Raw genomic sequence first — 20,213 nt, 5'->3', positions numbered from 1 at the left:
ACACAGACTGTGACACCTTTAGGATTAAAGAGAAGGTCCTTTAAGGCTGCTACAGCTGAAGAATTTGTCACCTCCTGGGTGACCCGGTGAGGTGCCTCCCCAAACTTAGTATCCCAGTATTCCAAAATTCAAAGGGACTTCAGGACCCATCTAGTCTGACCCATATACCTAACAAAGCTTTCAGTGGCTTCTGAGATCCCTCTCAGCTCTAGCTCTGTGATCTCCAGCAAGTAGTCATCCAGGTTTTACTTAAAACCTCTAGTGAGGGGGGAAGCTGGGTAGCAGTGGACTGAGAGCCAGGCCTAGAGATGGGAAGTCCTGGGTTCAAATTTGGCCTCAGATACTTCCCAGCTGTGTGACCCTTGACAAGTCACTTAACTCCCATTACCTAGCCCTTACCACTTTTCTGCCTTGGAGCCAATACACAGTATTGATCCCAAGATGGAAAGTAAGGGTTTAAAAAGAAAACACAAAACCTCTAGTGAGGACCCTATTAGACCCCTTCAGACAGTTCATTCAATTCTTATTACTTGGGGTAGGTGAGTAGCATAATAGCAAAAAAGGGTTGAGCCTGGAGTCAGGAAGGCTTGAGTTCAAACGTGGCTTCAGTCACCAGTTCTGTGACTCTGGGAAAGCCACTTAACTCCCATTGCCTAGCCCTTACCACTCTTCTGCCTTGGAACCAATACATAATATGAATTCTAAGACAGGAGGTAATGGTTTAAAAAACAAATAGCATAGTGTCTGGCACATAGTAAGTGCTACCTAAATGTTAATGGTGACAAGGAAGATGATGATAGTGGTGGTAGTTGTGATGATAATGATGAAGAAGTGTTCTGCATATCGAGCTGGAATATGCCTCTTTGCATCTCCCCCCCACCCCAGTTCTACCCCCTGGGACCAAGTAGAACAAGTCCTCTTCCACAAGACAATCCTTCAGTTATCTGAAGACAGTGATGACCTGTTCTCCAACTCACCATAACTCTTCCTTTCCATCAGCCTATCTTTCCATCATTCCCCAGCACTTTTGTGTGCCTTTATCCTCCTCTATGCCTCCTTCTGGATATTCTTTAGTTTATCAATGTCCTTTTAAAATAGATAACACCAAGTATGGAAAATACTGTTCCAGGGCTGATCTGATTAGGAAAGAATATGGAACAATTATCCCCTGTAAGGAAAGATGAACAGGATGATTTCAGAAAGATCTGGGAAGAACTACATGAACTGATCCAGAGTGAAATAAGTAGAAACAGGAGATCATTATACACAGTAACAGCAATATTGTGGAATCATCAGCTGTGAAAGACTTGGCTACTCTCAGCAATACACTGATCCAGGACAGTTCTGAGGGACTTAAACAAAGTATCCACCAAAGAACTGTTGGAGTCAGAATGCAGATGAAAGCATCAATTTTTCACTTGTTTATTTGGGTATATATTCTGGGGTTTGGGTTTTATAAGTTTACTCACTTACAAAAATGACCAATAATGGAAATGTATTTTCCATTAATAATACACATATAACCCAGATTGAATTGCCTGCCGGCAACCAGAGGGGAGGGAAGGAAATAAGTTAGATCATATAATTTAGAAAAACTTGTACGAAAATTTAAAATTATATGTAATCAGTAAAAAATAAAATAAAAAACAACAATCGTCACCTCTCCATAGTCTAGGAGACTAAGCTTTTCTTAATGAAGTCTAAGACTGCATTAGTTTTTATGACTACCACATTATACTAGGTGGTCCACTTAGAGTCTCTGATATTTTTAAAGAAAGACAGATGTTATCTAGTCCTATTTCATTCATTTCATACTGCTGAAACTGACTTTTGGAATTCCTGAGCCAAATTTGACATTTAACCCATCTAAATTTCATCTTATTAGATTTGGCTCAGTGCTCCTGCCTACTCTAAACCATTTGGATCTTGGCTCTGTCACCCAATATGTTAAGCGATTCCTGCCAGTTTTGTGTTGGTTGCAAATTTGACAAGAATGTAATCTACACTTTCATCCAAATAATTGATAAAAAGTGTTAATTAATTAGGGCCAAGGACTTTTTATTAAAGACTACTAAGTTGACATTTATACACCGATGGCCATGTCTATTGATACTCTTCCTATACTGTAGCTACTCTTTTTTTTTAATGTTTAAATCCTTATCTTCCATCTAGAATCAATACTGTGTATTGGTTCCAAGGCAGAAGAGTGATAAGGGTTATGCAATGGGGGTCAAGTGACTTACCCAGAACCTCCCATCTCTAGGTTTGGCTTTCAATCCCCTGAGTGATGTAGCTGCCCCACCACCACTGTAGCTACTCTTGATGAGAATATCATTGTGAATCCATCAATTCATCAATCAAATCCATCATATGTCCTTACTAGATGCCTTCCCAGCTTGACAGGATCTTCCAGCATCAGAGAATCATCAATCTAGAACTAGAAATGAGAATCGAAGACCATCTAAACCAACTCCATCACTTTTACAGATGAAGAAACTGAGGCCCAGAGAAGTTCAGTGACTTGCCCAAAGTCACACAGGTAATAAATTGCAGAGCCTGGATTTGAAACTGGGTCCTATTAATTCTGAGTTCTTTATGGTATACTATGCTATTACCATCCCCAATCCAGAGTCACCTTGGCAGTATAATGAGACATCATTTTGTTTTGTTTTATTTCTCAGGTAACTAAGTGGTATAGTAGATAGAATCCCAAATCTGGAATAAGGAAGACCTACATTAAAATCTGGCTTCAGACACTAGCTGCATGGCTCTGCCTCAATTTCCTGATCTGTAAAATGAGGGCAATAATAGCACCTATCAAATTGAGAGATGTCCATCAGTAGCGAATGGCTGAACAAATTATGCTACATGTTGGTGATAGAATACTATTATGGTATAAGAAATGATGAGCAAGATGATTTCAGAAAAAGCTAGAAAGATCTGGGGAAAATGAGGCAGTGTGAAATAAGCAGAACTAGGAGAACACTGTACAGCAATGTTGGATGATGGTTATCTGTGAAAATTCGGTCACTCTCAGCAATACACTGATCTGAGATAATCCTAAAAGACTTGTGGTGGGGAATGCTCTCCAGCTCCAGAGAAAACTGCTGGAATCATTTTTCACATCAGGGTATCTATGGTTTTATTGGGGGATTTCGGTTATGTATGAGCTTGGTCTTACAACAATGGCCAATATTGAAGTATGTTTTGCATGATAATAAAAATGAAATTAAAAAAGTAATAGTACCCATCTCCCAGGATCAATGTAAAGCAAAAAGGAGATAATATTTTAAAGCACTTTAAAGTGTTACATAAATACTAAAATGCTAGCTATTATTATTATTATTTGGCCTGGATCTTTTTTTTTAGTTTCAAGAACCTCTAATGTGAAAATTAAGAGATGCATGAGGCACTAAAAGGTCAAATGGACTATGTATGCAGCTAGTATAGTATGTATCAGACTTGAACTCAAGGCTTCCTGACTGTAAGGTTGACCACATAGCACTTCACATAAATATATAAATAAATAAAACACAATGAAAATCCAAATAAATAAATGGAATATATAGAGAGAGACAGATAGAGAAAAAGAGACAGAGACAGAAACAGAGACAGACAGAGGAAGAGACAGAGAGAGACAGAAAGAGAAACAGAGAGATACAAAGAGAGAAAGGAAGAGACAGACAGAGAGAAAGAGACAGATAAAGAGAAACAGAGAGACAAAGAGAAAGGAAGAGACAGATAGACACAGACAGACAGAGAGAGAAAGAGAGAGAGAAAGAAAGGAAGAGGTAGGGAGTATTATATATATAAAACCCACACACCAGACAGGGGGGAAAGATAAGATCTATGTTTCTCATTTTTTTCACTTAGAATGTGAGCCCAATAAGAATAGAAGAGACCCAAATCATTTGCATTTTCTGTATAGTAGATAGCTATGTTAGATATTCAGTTGTTGCAGATGGAATCATCAGTCATCTTTATTAAAAAGTCAGTTTCATTCATTTATGCTTTAGCATCCTATCCTTTTTCCATTAAAGTTTGACCCCAAATCACATTTTTGTGCCAGGATTCAGATGTCAATCATTGCTTTTGGAAATGAGTCTGGCCACCAACCTGTCTCCCCCAACTAGATTTAAAAGCTTCTTGGGAAGGATAATGTCTTAAATAATGCCTATTTACATTTTTGCAATTTAGCACGGGAACCCAAATTTAATTCAACAAGCATTTAAGTATCTACTTTGTACCAGCCCCTTTGCTGGGTTTAAGAATATAAAGACAAAAAACAGAATGATACCTGCTGTCAAAGAACTTACATCCTACAAGGAGAAACAGGACTATATGAAGAAATAAAAAGAATATTTAAAAATAGACACTAAATAACTAGGAAACGATTTTTGGTGGGAAGCAGTACCACCAGGGGGATGAATCAGGAAAGGTCTCTTCCAGGAGGTAGCACTTGAAGTGAGCCTAGAAGGGAACTGAGGGATTTGAGGGAGTGGAGATGACTTGGGTTAAGCATCCATCCAGGCATCAAAGGCATTATGGAAGATACTATATGGAAAACTGTGAGTACTGTAGTTTGGCTGAAAATATTGAGTAAACGAGTGAGAGGAATACGAACTCAACCTGAAAATATAGATCGAAGCCAGACTGAGAAGATCCTTTAAAAAAGTATGAATTATTTCTTTCACATTTCCATATTTCAGTTCATTCTGATGGTAACATTCACAAGTTATTCTCCAAATATTAAATCGGAGGCTGTGTATGATGTTCTCTTGGTTCTACTCATTTCGTTGTTCATTATCCCATAGAGTTCTTTGCAAGTTTTTAAAAAAATCTAGCTTGTTCATTGTTTCTTATGGAGCAGTAGTATATTCCATCACAATCATATACCACAATGGTTTAGCCATTCCCCAATTCATGTCATCCTCTCAATGTCCAGTTCTGTGCACCATAAAGAGAGCTGCTTTAAGTATTTAGGAACACACTGGCCTCGGACACTAGCTGTATGTCCCTGCCTCAATTTCCTCATCTATAAAATGTTCTCCTTTTCCCCTGATCTCTCAGAGAAACAGACTCAGCAGGGGTATTGCTGGGCCTAAGGGTATACACAGTTTTATAACTCAGGGTCTAATTCCAAATTCCTCCCCCAAATAACTGGACCACTTCAAAGCTCCACCGGCAGGGTATTAGCATCCCCAGTTTTCGACATCTTCTCCAGCATTTGTCATTTGCCCCATTATCATTTTAGACAATCTTATGAGTGTGAAATGATACCTCAGAATTATTTTGGTTTGGATTTCTCTAATCAGTAGTGATTTAAAGCATTTTGTCCTTATGCCTACTATTATATATGACTTTGGTTTTTTAAATCTAAAAACTCGTCCTATTTTTTGCACATTTATCAATTAGGGCATGACTTTTATTCTTATAAACTTGACAATATTCTCTCTCTCTTTTATTTATGAAACCTCTATCTGAGAAGCTATCTATACAATTTCCCTTGAATTTTCTGATTTCCTTCTAATGGCAACATTTATTTTATTTATACAAACCCTTTTCAATTTAATGCACTCAAAATTATCTGTTTTACATCTCACAATAGTCTTCATCTCTTTTTGACTTATAAATTTTTCCTCTCCTATCCATAGCTAGCTGCAATAGTCTAGGGAGAATTAATGAGGACCTAAACTAAAAGGCATCTTTCCAGTAAAATCAACAAGATATGGTTAATTGGCTAGAGAGGGGGAGAGGGAGAGTGAGTAAGACTACATATAGACCATGTTCAATAAATATGAACACAGTGATAATACTGAATCTCTCTGTCACCTATTTGCACAAATAGACACTACCCAGAAAGACAATGGCCAACTCTCCCACTCTCTTGTGCCAGTAGGACTTGCTCTGATCTAGTTGAGCGTGTGTTCAATAAATGCATTCTTACCAAAAATATTAACTTACAGGCAATTTCTTCTATTTTTGACCATATTCAGGAGCTAAAGTTTTGTTCTGTTCACAGTTTAATCCACCCAGATTTATCCCAACAGAAACCCCCTTAAAGTCTACTTTCTCATACCCAAAAAAGCAATAGAAACACTTAGACCTTCTAGGATAGTTTATAGCATCATAGAATTAGGAAGATTATAAACTCCTCGAGGACAGAAACTGTTTTTTGTCTCTTTTTTGTATCCCCCAGTATTTAGTGTCATGCCTCTCACATATTCAGCACTTAATAAATGTTTATCAATTGATTATTCAGAGGGGTAGCAGTGTCAAATATGCTGTCCCAAAGGGGCTGATACACTCAAATGTGACAAGAACCAGACTAAAATGTAACCGGAAAATATTTATCAAAATAAATAAAAATACAATAAAACATAAGTAACTTTACATATTAAAATAAGTCAATAGGTGGCCTGCAAGAATCCTTATGATGGCTCAGTAGCCCCTATTTATATTTGACTTAGATGCCACCACTTTAAGGGACTCTAGAGGCCATCTAATTCAACACCCTCCTTTAGGAGATGAAGCCCAAAGAATCATTATAAATGGGCTCAATGACTTACCTAAGGTCATATAGGTAGCAAGCAACAGAGATTCAGTCCTAGTCCTTTGACTCCAAACCCAGTGCTCTTTCCATTGGCCACCTTCTTTTGGGCAATGACTATAAAGAATATTACTGAATGGGTTTTTTTAAAAATTAAAATTTTTAAATTAAAAAATTAAATTTAACATTTAATGTTAAATTTAATTTTTTAATTTAAAAATTTTTAATTAAAAAATTTTTAATGTTAAATTAAAATTTTAAATTAAAAAAATTAATTAACTTAAGGGCTGATGAGCCCTGAACCTTTTGATAATTCTATCATTCTTAGAAAGTAAGAATTGGGAAGTTAACTGGACCTGAAGTTTATTTACTTTGTGACCTTGGATGACTCATTTAACTCCCCTAAACCTTAATTTCCTTACCTGTAAAATGAAAGGAATGGAATAGATGATCTCTAAGGGCCCTTCTGAGTCTTAAATCCTTGGTCAAGTATCTTTGATTTAATCTGGAGTCAGTCTGGTCTGAGTTGTGGGAGGCTAGGGGTCATCTGCAATCCCTTCCCAAGTTGCACCACACTTTCTTAAAAATAGGGGACTTCTGGGAGTGATAACCCTTTACCTCGGATTTAATCCTGATTCCTTTCTCAGTAGACTCCAAGCCAGAGAGAGTGATGGTATAGAAAGACCTCTGAATTTGGAGCAATATGGTTTGAATTTAAATCCAAGATCTGCCCCTCACTCCCTTTGTGACCCTGGGAAAGTTATCAATCCTCTTTCAGCCTCAGTTTCCTCATTTGTAAAAGGAGGGGGTTGCATTAGATGAGCTCTAAATTCTCATTTCTAATTCTAATTCTATGAATTAAAAAACCCATTCTAAAAAATCTAAGTGGGGGGTAGCTGGGTAGCTTAGTGGATTGAGAGTCAGTCCAAGAAACAAGAGGTCCTACATTCAAATCTGACCTCACATAGCCCCTAGCTATGTGACCCTGGGCAAGTCATCAAACCTCCATTGCCTAGCCCTTACCACTCTTCTGCCTTGGAACCAATACATAGTATTTATTTTTATTTTTTTAATTAATTTTTATTGTATTTATTTTTTTAATGTTGTTAAAATGTTAATTAATTTATATTTTATTTCTTTATAAAATAAAGATTTTATTAAAAATTTCTTTAAATTTTATATATATATATAAATTTTTTTAATAAAATTAAAAAAATTTCTTTAAAAATAAAATAAAAAGTCTAAGTGTATTTTTTTAATCATTAGGTTTGAGATTTTAAAAATAATATTGTCTTCAGTCATAATGCTCCAGGATGAACTTGGGTGACTCAGACATTGACTTTCTAGATTGCCAAGTGCCTGAGTCACCCACTAAGTAACGTGTTTATTCAAAACAACTCAGGGACCTTATGACTTGACTAGGAACAGAAAAACGTACATTTGTTGAAGTGAGTATTAAATTACTCTTACTTTAACTAGCAAACAACCAGCAGGCCCTGTTTTCTGAGAAAGAAAGCCAAGAGAACCTGTCGTGTATTGAAGGCTCACCAAACACAAGCAGGAGTTGATGGTCTTATGTTTAAAACAAAGTGAGTTGCTATAGCATTTGCACTCGCAAAGGATCAGCAAAAGCAGTATTTCATTTGCAGGCATTATCTGCCATCTCATTATTGGAGGTACTTGAACTATGTCACTGCCTGAAGTCTTTCGGAGGCCAGAAATTATTAGACAAGTTTTACTTTAAAATGTGTGTGTGTGTGTGTAAAGAGAGACAGTTTCTATATTTGTGGGTAAACTGAGCCAATATGATAAAAATGACAATTCTACCTAAATGAATTTACCTTTTCAGTGCCATAATAATTAAATTACCCAAAAATTATTTCATAAAGTTAGAAAAAATAATAAAATTCATTTAGAAGAACAAAAGGCCAAGCATATTAAGAAAACTAATGAAAAAAAAATGAAGGAAGGTAGCTTAACTATACCAGATTTCAAATTGTGTTATAAATCAGCAACTATCAAAATAATCTAGTACTGGATAAAAAAAAAAGAGTAGTGGACCAGTGGAATAGCTTAGACATTCAACGACAATAGTAACTTAGTGTTTGCAAACCCAAAGATTCAAGCTTTTGGAAGAAATTACTATTTGACCAAAATTTCTGGGAAAACTGGAAAATGGTATGGCAAAAATGAGACCCAGATCAATACCTTACACCATATACCAATGTAAAGTCAAAATGGATACATGACTTAGAAATAAAGGGAAAAATTTTTTTTAAATTTTAAAATACCATAAAAAAATTAGGGGAGCATGGAATTATTTACCTGTCAGATCTATGGATAAGGGAAGAATGTATGTCTAAATACGACATAGGGAAGACTGAGATAGAAAAGATAAATTTGGCTACATTAAATTAAAAAGGATTTGCACAAACAAAACCAATGCAACCAACATCAGAAGAAAAATTACAAACTTGGGGGTAGGGGGAATGCTATAGCAAGTGTCTCTAACAAATGTCTCCTTTCTCAAATATGTAGGGAATCGAGTCAAATTTATAAGAATACAAAATGTTCCCTAAATGCCAAATGGTCAAAGGGAATGAACAGGCAATTCTCAGATAAAGAAATTAAAACCATCTTTAGTCATGTGAAAAAATGCTCCAAATCACTATTCATTAGAGAAATGCATATTAAAACAACACCTATCAGACTGGCTAAAAAGACAACAAAGGAAAATAATAAATATTGGAAGGGTTCTAGAAAAATTAAGACATTAATACACTGTTGGTGGAGCTATGAACTGATAAAAAACCATTCTAGAGAAAATTCGAAACCATGCCCAAAGAGCCATTCAACTGTCCATACCTTTGACCCAGAAATATGACTCCTGGGTCTGTATCCCAGAGAGATCAAAGAGAGGGGAAAGGAACTACCTGTACAAAAATATTTATAGCAGCTCTCATTGTGGTGGCAAAGAACTGAAAACAGAGATCTACCCATTGAGGAATGTAGATGATTTTAATGGAATTCTTTTGTGCCCTGAGAAATGACCAACAAGATGATCACAAAAAATACCCTGGAAAGACTTGTATGAAGTGATGCAAAGTGAAGTGAGCAGAACCAGAACATTGTTCGGTGATGAACTATGAATGACTTCACTGTTATCAGTGGCACAAGAGCCAAAGACAACTCCAAGGGACTCATGAGGGAAAAGGCTGTCCATTGCCACAGACGAAACTGATGGAGAGTGAAGGCACATTCTTCATTCTGTTTCCTACATGAACTTTTCTCTAGTGTAAGTGGTGTGTCTTCTTTCATAACATGACTAACACACAATTATGCATTGTATAAAAAACACATGTACAAATTATGTCATACTACCTGTTCTCTTGGGGAGGGGGATAAAGGAGAGAACGTGGATTACAAAATGTCAGAAAATGATTATTAAACATTTTTTGATATGTAATCTGTAAAAAAATAAAAATAAAACAGGGAGAGGGAAAGAAAAAACCCTTTCTATCTTTGACCTCCTTTGGGTATGAGATGTCTGAATAAAAGCTTATGGAAATTTTTTTTTCATCATTAAAATATTCTGTTGATAATTTTTTTTGCATCTCCTTCATCTTTCAGTATTCTCTTCTCTTCCACCCCCCCAAAAAAATCTCGTATAATAAAAATAATGAAAAAGGGGGAAAAGCAGTGCAAACTAATCAATATTTCAGTCAAATGTGACACATGTGAAGTGTTCTATGCCCATAATCCCCCACTTCTGCAAAGAAGAGAGTTCCATTTTCAGATCTCTTCTTCAGAGTTGTTTGATCATTATAATTTCTTGGCATTCCATTTTTTAATTTTCATTTATATTGCTATAGTCATTGCTTTCGTATATTGTTCCCCTAGTTCTGCTTTCTTTGCATCAGTTCATATAAGTCTTCAAGGCTTTTTTTGGTATTCTTCAGATTTTGGAAATTTTATGGAAATGGAAATTTTGGATTTCCATGGAAAATGGAAAAAATGGAAATTTTAATGATTTCCTTCACTCAAATATAAATTGCTTTCCAGAGGGTGGATCAATTCCCAGTTCCACCAATGGCATATTAAATGCCTTGTCTGTCTACAACCTTTCAAAACATTGACCATTTCCATCTCTTGTCATCTTGGCCAAACTGCTTGGTGTGAGATGAAACCTCCAAGTAATTTTTTTTAAACCCTTACCTTCCGTCTTGGAGTCAATACTGTGTATTGGCTCCAAGGCAGAAGAGTGGTAAGGGCTAGGCCATGGGGGTCAAGTGACTTGCCCAGGGTCACACAGCTGGGAAGTGTCTGAGGCCAGATTTGAACCTAGGACCTCCCATCTCTAGACCTGGCTCTCCATCTACTGAGCAACCCAGCTGCCCCCCCACCAAGTAATTTTGACCTGCCTATCTTTTAAAATTCAGATCAAATTCTGTTTTCTTCCAAGGAAGCCTTCTCTGATCCCACTGTGTGAGAGCACTTGCGCATCTCTCATTTGCTCAGTTGCTGTGCTCTGTGTGTTCTGTCGGTCGTTCAGGTGCCTCAATTGTGTCCAGCTCTTTCTTTCACATAGTAGACGCCTAATTGTTGCATGCAAGTGGAAGTGAAAGAATTGGCTTTCGATTTGTTCATGCTGTATGTAGTGACAATATTTTCACCCTCATTGCAACTCCAGTGAAATAACCAGCGATCAGACCTCACGGCTGGCAGCTGGTTTAGCTTGTGCCATGACAAAGAGGCTCTTTTTTTTCCCCTCTTAAATATTTTATGATTACTTTAACAGTCCTTTTGAAAATTAAGCACAAATAAAATTTGTGCTTAAAAATAAAATAAAAAGCACAAATAAAAAAAAGCCATAAATTTCAAACCATTGACTTGCTGGCTTTAAAAAAGGGATAAAGAAGATGGAAACTAATATACACCCTAAACTAATGGGCTCTTTTTAAATATGGGCAGTAAATGGAGACAAGCGAGTGTTGGGCAGTTTAGAAATTGTATGTTAAGCTCATTTGGTCCCAAGCTGAACCTAGGACGGGGTTGGCAGGCAGCCACAATAAACTGGAGCAGGCTGGAAACAGCAGCAATAAGCCCAAATCACGACAGGGTAGGGAGTCAGGCATAACCAGCTATATTCAGGTGTGAGGAGCTGTGGATGCTTGATCTTGGCTGGGGCTGTCACATATTTAAAAAAAAAATAAAAACTCTCACCTTCCCTCTTAGCATCAATACTGTGTATTGGCTCCAAGGCAGAAGAGTGGTAAGGGCTAGGCAATGGGGGTTAAGTGACTTGCCCAGGGTCACACAGCTAGGAAGGGTCTGAGGCCAGATTTGAACCCTTGGCTTGGCTCTCAATCCACTGAGCCACCTCATTGCCCCTAGGGCCACCTCTTACCAGTGATCTGAGTCTTTGAGTTTAAGAGCAGCACAAGAGGTCGGGAAATCAAAACAAATCCTCTTTGTAGGCACTCCAGAGCAGTTACTGGGTGAGGCTTATTTGCAGACTTCTTGGGGGTGCCAGAAAAAACAGTAGGTTTTCATTATTGATACCTTATTCCTAGGTCCTCAGCTGTTGCTGGTTTGTTTAAAAAAAAAAAAGTCCAACTGAGAGACAGGAGGAATATGGACCTTTGGGAGCCTTAATTGATTGTTTGCAGTCTTTGAAAACCAAGTAATTTCCATGGGACCAAGCCACAAGGTAGACAGATGGGACATGATTTGCCCTACCATTAAAAAAAAAAATTAGTCTGCTGGAGTATGATTACCCAAGCAGGCTTCTCTGCATTTTCATTCATCTGTTGGATACCTACTATACAGAGCATAATTCTAGTCACTCAATTAGAAAATGAGATAGTAACGACGCAGTCCATTGTTGAATACCACCTGCCAGAACCCGCTTTGCATCCTACCAATGCCTCATGGAGGATGTCTTAGATTTATACGCATGTGACTCTCCTACAGATTTGGATCTGTGGGAAGGGGATGCTAAATGGCCAGGAAGGCTCCTCTTTCTGAGTTCAAATCCAGCCTTGGACACTTAAAGATCATGGGCAGGTCACTTAACCCAGTTTGCCTCAGTTTCCTCATTTATAAAATGAGCCAGAGAAGGAAATGGTAAACCACTCCATTATCTTTGCCAAGAAAACTCCAAATGAGGTCGCAAAGAGTTGGATATGATTGAAAACGACTGAACAAAATATAGAGGAAAGCAGGCACAAAGCTGGGATTTATGGATATTGTCAGCTCCTTTTCAGGGCATCTTTTGCCCCACAATGGTACCTTTCTCTCCCTTCTATGAATGTCTTTCCACCTTCCCACAATCGTATCCTCTCCAGCACGGATCTCTTCAAGGTTATATTTGATCCAACCTGGCTGCCTTTCCCATCTTCATTCTCTTTGGCTTCATGTCTACCTTCTTTATGATCACATACTGACCCAAGATGGTAGAGGACTAGTTGAGTGGCACTACTGTCCTTGAGAGAGAAAAATGGATTAAAATGGAATTTTGCAGATCTCTTCAGCTCTTCTTCTCTTTGTTATCCTTCTTACATTTTCATCCTTGAATGCCCTTGGGGAGGCTCGCCAAATTTCTATAAATTGGTTTTACTGCTGCTCAGCCCTTTAGGATGCAATGCTGTTCAGTCGTCAATCTTTCTTCATAAGATTTTTATAACAAGTTTATAGTAACCCCATGTTGTCTTTGGCAGCTCTCTCTCCCTATTTGGCCAGTCGATGTTTGCTGAGAATCACTTTTGGGGGGAGGCATCTAGGTGGCTCAGGAGTGTTATGAATCTTCCATCTTCAGGTCTCATGCATCTGTCCTCTGCAAACCTTCATCTCCTCTACTATACTTATCTCTTCCTCATAACAGGGGATAGAGAGCCAGGCTTGGAGACAGGAGGTCCTGGGTTCAAATATGGCCTCTATGTGACCCATGGCAAGTCATTTAGTCCTGACTGCCTAGCCCTTACTGAGTGGGAATTTATTAATGTATCAATTCTAAGACAGAAGATAAAGGTTTAAAAAATAAATTAATTAAAAAAAAAGACTTTTTCTGAACTCTTTTGGTCTCCTTATTGTGGCAGTGAGTTGACATTGGGTAAACTAGCAGATAAATTGTGATCATTGTTCATGTAATTTCTGTTATCTACATCCCGTTGTGATGGTCAATTAATGATGAGATATTATAGAATTGAGTTGCTTCAGTTGAAAGTCGTCTATTTTTCTCATTAAAATTCTTGGCTTTTTACTAATTCTGATCTTAACTCTGACAAGATGATGGTCTGACTATATAGACCGCAGACTCAGGAATTATTCCCACATCAATAACAACTCCTGTCCATTAAAACGTAACACATTTTGTTCTTTTTTGGTGTTCCCCAGGCCTAGCTTCTATCAATATTTTTTTTGCACTGTTTCTGATTTAGAAGCATGAAGCTTCTGTGCAACCTACAAGTCTTTGGTCTCATTCCTTCTTGCTGAACCATATTGTCCCATATAGCTCTCCCTGTACTCACCTTTGCATCTGAAGTTACCAGAGTGCACGTTGATTTAATTTGGTTATCAAGTCCTTCATAGAACGTTTCAGCCTCAGTGCCTGGTGTTGGTGTACAAGGCGTAATTACTTCCTAGTGGCCCTTTTGCAAGTAGTTATTATCATCAGTACTACAATACACGATGACCAAATATTCCATGAAGTAAGGTTTCCTGTTGATCGATGACTCTGATGTATGACAAAATTTGTTGTCATTATTCAGTCTTGTCCAACATTTGTGACCCTGTGAATGCCAATACTGTCCATAGGGTTTTCTTGCAAAGATACTGGAGTGCTTTGCCATTTCCTTTTCGGATGATTAAGGCAGGGTTAAAGTGTCTTGCCCAAGGTTGGATTTGAACTCGGCTACTGAGCTGCCTAGCTGCTGCAATATGACAAGATATATTCTGCCAATTCTCTTTGCCTCTCCAAGCAGTGCCTATGAGTCATGCTTCCATCTAACTGTAGCTTTCATCTTTCTTCTAGTATTCTATATAAAAATTGTCAAGACAAGAGAGCAGAGGGAGAAGGGGAGGAAAAAAAAAACATGAAGCATGTAACAATGGAAAAATATTCTAAAATAATTAATTCAATAAATAAATTTAAAAAGAAAAATTGTCAAGATCAATATATTTGCCCACTGGTTATTTATTGGACAAGGATCTCCATTTATAATACTAACAATTAAATTTAAGTTTGATAGTCTAAAACCAGTGTGACTTTTGTCACCCTCTACAAGCCCCTTTCCTGAAACTATCACTGAAGAAGCAGAAAGGAACCATTTTAATTGCCCTTTGTTTTTGGATTTCCATGGCTAAAAACATTCATCCTCAGGGAGCCAGCCTACTAATGCACCTCTCCATATTTAACTGGATTGGTCCTTGGAAAAGATTTGATCTGTCACCAAGGTCATAACCATAAACCTTTTTCAGCATGGTCTAACCTGCTACAGCTTGCACTCTACTGGTATCACCTTTGAAAACTCATGGTTGCCTTGATCCCATGATGAGATAGCAGAGTAGGGCTTTAAGAGGTTACTCAGGAAACCTTGTTTTAAAAATAGCAGAAAGAATAAGCCTGGCAGAATTGGTAGAAATCCAATCTAGGAGTGGTGAATAAAGGGTCAGTCTTGGGAATCAAGATCTGTGTTCAAGCAGTGTCTTAAGTGACCACAGGATATTCATCAGTAGAATGTCAACCAAATAAGCATTTAGTACATATTATGTGCCAAGTGCTATGAGTACAGATACAAAAATGGGATGGCTCTTGCCCTCAAAAAGCATAAATTCTAGTCAAACAAGTTATAGTATCTGATTGTGATGAAATGCAATAGTATGTGCTATAAGAAATGATGAGCAAGATGGTTTTTGGAAAAACCTGGAAAGACTTACATGAACTGATGGCAAGGTGAAGTGAGCAGAACCAGAAGAATATGGTACAAAACAGAAATATTGTACAATAATCAGCTGGGAATGATTTACTCTCAGCAATACAATAATCCAAGACAAATCCAAAGGATTCATGACACAAAATGTCCTTCATCTCCAGAGAAACAATTGTTGTAGTCTGAATGCAGATCAAAGCATACAATTTTTCACTTAATTTTCTTCACGGTTTTAAATTTTTTTAAATGAGCCTTCTTTCACAATATATTCAACATTGAATTTTTTTTTATGATTGCACATGTACAACCTAGATCAAATTGCTTCCCTTCTCAAGAGAGTGGGAAGGGAAGAGACTATAGAACTCAAAATTTTAGAAAAACAAATATTAAAAATTGTTATTACACATATATAACCCAGTGGAATTGCTTGTCAGCTCTGGGAGGGGGGAGGAAAAGGGGAGGGAGAGAACATGAGTCATGTAACCATGGAAAAATAATTTAAAATAAATATTTTTAAAATTGTTATTACATATAATTAGAAAAAAATTCTATTCAAAAAGAAACAATAGAATACATATAGGAGAGTGGTGGCTATAAAAGGGAATTTTGCTTGAGGTAATCACAGGGACTGTGACTGGAGCAGCAGATTAATACACTCTTTTTAAGTAAGATTGATTTAATTGTTGTTCCAAGAGCAAGAAATGGAAAGGGGATGGGAACAGATGGCAAGATGCCCATGCTGAAAAGATCTTAGAGCAGCGGTTCTCAACCTCTCAATTTGTAGCAATAAGAATACATAATGCATATCAGGTATTTACATTCAGAATCATAACTGTAGCAAAATTACAGTTTTGAAGTAGCCACCAAAATAATTTTTTGGTTTGGGATCACTGCAACACGAGGAACTGTATTGCGGGGTCACAGCTTTAGAAAGGTTGAGAACCACTGTCTTAGAGGATGACTGGAAGTAGTTTTCACATTAGAAATCCCAGCAATCATGAAATGGCAGGTCTAGACATGAATAAAGAAATTATTGGAAAGGTAAGCTTTGACTCAGTCTATGCTGAAGGAATAACCAATGGCAAATGAGTGGGTGAGGTTTATTGTGGGAAAATCTCTTGGATCCCCTAAAGTACAGTTCAGGTTTTGTAACCTTTGAGCAGTGCTGAGCAGATGGTCTTTCAGGGAGGATTTTTACAGCCTTAAAAATATAATAAAATCCCTTGAGTTCTTTCAATTTTACTGCCTCCTCTTATTTAGCTCATCCCCATCTAATCCTCCTCTATTGCAAGTATTATACCTCCAAACTCTGTTTATGTGGTTATTAACCTTTTAGACTCAACAAGATTGGACATTTTGCATTATTTTTTCCCCTGAAAATCTCTGCAACTGATATATCTTGTAAGAAAGACCTTTCTTTCCCAAACTACTCAATTTCCATGTCGTTCATTTATTGTTATGATATCCTTTGCATACAACACATCCGGTGCTTAGCACAAACCTTCTCCCACAAGGTATACTAAATGTTTGTTGAATAAATTAGAATGAATGCAGACAGCTTCTAACAGCTCCCTGTGCTCCTAGGAAATACCCATTTGAACAGGGGAAAAAAACTCAAGAAAAGGACCTCAGATCTCATAAAATATACTGCCACCTTGTGGACAGAGCTTATAAATTTTATCATTTAAGTAAAATTTTCCTAATTGGACATTTCAATTTCTATTTGCGAGTCCTAAAAAGGTTGTATGTGTAGCATTGAGGAACATTTTCTGTCCGAGTTGCACAGTTTATTTTGGGCATATCAACCAATGTCCTGCTCACATGTAAATTAACCATTTCTTCAACAACCATTTAATTACTTTTATTATACAATTACTGATTAAGCACCCGCTGATATGTTCAGGCCCTGGAGATATAAGGGTGAAGAGTTGGTTGCTTTTTGTCGTCATATAATCTAGGAATCTTGGGATGGGAAGAGGATCTCAAAGGTGATTTAGTCCTACCCCCCACCTGAACTAGAACACCCTCAACAACATTCCTGGGAGGTGACCATCCAATAGAGGAATTTGCAATCTAATTGCCCTTACTGTGTGTACAAGGAAATTATTTGGTTGGAGGCTAGAGGACAGTCATTGGTCTCCCCATCAAGGAGTTTTCCATTTAGTAAGACATAAAACATGTACACAAAACTCAGCAAATACCATCACAGAAAGCAGGATTCGTGACATCGAGAGTAAGCATAAAAGAAATGAATTCAAAGGAGGGAAGAATCACCTCTAGCTGGGATTATCAAGGAATATTTGATGAAGGAGATAGCATTTGGGCTAACAAGAATAGCTAGCATTTATAGAGAGCCTACCATGTACCAGGCATCGTGCTAAGCCCTTTACAAATATTTTCTTTTACAGATATTGCCTCATTTGATCCTTACAACAATCCCAGGAGGTAGGGGCTGTGATTTATTACCTTCATTTTACCCACCCACGCTTTGATGTGCCCTTAAAATAGGGCTTCTTAACCTTTTTGTGTGTTTCATGAACATTTCTGGGAGTCTTGTGAAATCTATGAACCCCTTCTTAGAATAATGCTTTTAAATGTACAAAATAAAATATGTAACGCTCTAAATCAAAATTCAAAAAAGCTTTCTAAATACAGTTATCACAAAATATATTTTTTAATGTACAAGTTCATGGACTCCAGGTTAAGAACCCTTGTCTTAGAAGAACTGGCCTTACACGTGGGCTACGAAGGATGAGGGGACACTGCAGGAGTGTCCACAGGAGGACAGGGTCTGCCCATATCTGCCCAGGCAGATAAGCAGCTAGAGTTCTCTTTCCCAGGGAGGGCAAGTAATCCTTGCAGAACCAGATGACCCAGCTGCATCAATAACATAAGTCAAAATACAATGATCCTGGACAGTTCTGGGGACCTAGAACAAAGAATGCTATCCACCTCCAGAGAAAGAACTGTTGGAGTAGAAATACAGATCAAAGAATACAGTTTTTTTACTTTGGTCTATTTGGGTTTTATTTTGGGGCTTTGGTTTTATGTAATTATTCTTACAAAAATGAACAATATGGAAATATGATAATTAATCAGATCTAATCTGCTGCCAGTACCAGGAAGGGGAAGAAAGAAGGGAAATAACGTTCAATCATATAACACTAAAAATTGTGTGGAAATGTTATAACATGTAATTGATGATAAATTAATTCATCAATTAAAAAATAATAATGTAATCCAGTCCTCCCCCTCGACTCTCCATCCACTCTTGGTATTAAGGATTAGTGTGTCATCTTGGGCAGAACAACAAAAACGCATCAGGATGGAGACAGAATCCCCCAGCTCCCCAAGAAGGCAGGGAATACTACCCGAGGGTAATTAACTAGGGGACAGCTGTAACCTGTAACGTGCTTTACTCTATGGCAAAGGCTGCCAAAAGTAGACTGATCTGTCAACATCGGGGGCATGAAGGCTTTGGGGTTCCGCCTCTGCTCCTTGGTAACTTAATCTCCAAACTGGCTCTACCTGTGACTCATCTAATGCAAACATGTGTGCCAGCTCTTGTGGGCTTCCCTATTTCCAGATTCCTTTTGAAACTAGATGGCACAGTGAAAAGCGCACAGGACTTGGAATCAGGAAGACGTGAACTCAAAACCAGAATCACTGATTAGCTATGTGACCCTGGATCTGTCTATTTCCTCATCTGTAAAATAAGAACAACTGTACTTAATTCTCAGGGATGTTATGAGGATAAAATGAGATATTTGCACAACCTTACAGGGTATTTACAAACCTTAAAGCACTAGATAAAGACTATTTTTAAAAAAATGGAATCCTTTTCTTCTGTCTTAGAATTAAGTATTGGTTCCAAGGCAAAAGAGGGTTAAGTGGCTTGCTCAGGGTCATACAGCTAGGGAAGCAACTGAGGCCAAATCTGGACCTCCTGTCTCTAGGTTCTGGCTCTCTATCCACTGAGCCACCTAGCTATCTCATAAAGTATTAAAGCATTAGACACCTTGAGCAGATGGATGCAGCCCCTAGGTCATCCAGATGACCCTTGTACTTCCTAAAAAGTGACACTCAATAGTTCAGTTGTGGCCTGACCTGTCTAGAGTCTAGTCTTATTTTAAATATTTTACATCTTTTAGGCTAAATTTCTTTCCTATACTTCATACATTCAACATAGGAACATAAGACTATTTCAGAAAAATAGCTATTTTCATTTTTAAACCAATTTTCAAATTATATTATTTATTGATAATTAAAAATTTAAATAAAATAAAAAGTATTTAATTATTAAGTTATAAATAACAAGTAAGTGATATTAGCTTTTTAAAATGTTAAAAAATTAATCTCTTAGCCTATTGACCAAGTAATGACGCTATGCAGAGAGGATGCTTGTTATGTTTAAGTTATATTTAACCTAAAAAGGTAGCAAGATAACATACGCAAACTTCTTTTTTTTTTCTGTCTCTCCATGTTTCAATTTCTTCCTGTTAAACATGTAGGAGAAATTCCACTCAATTGTCAAGGGAACAGATATTTTGCCCAGCAGACTTGGAATTCACCTAACATTGTCGGAGGAATTCTGTTTTTATGTAGCTGTTTCCTTTTGTACATCCAGATTGCTGAGAAGCTACTCAAGCCTCACATATACAAAAAGATGAATCAGATGGTTTGAAACTACTATTTTAGTGAGCAAAATCTTTTCTGACATTCCTGGAATTTCC

The sequence above is a fragment of the Monodelphis domestica genome, chromosome 3 (assembly GCF_027887165.1).
Source record: "Monodelphis domestica isolate mMonDom1 chromosome 3, mMonDom1.pri, whole genome shotgun sequence".
Classification (NCBI taxonomy): Eukaryota; Metazoa; Chordata; class Mammalia; order Didelphimorphia; family Didelphidae; genus Monodelphis; species Monodelphis domestica.
Note: the sequence above shows the minus strand (reverse complement) of the source record.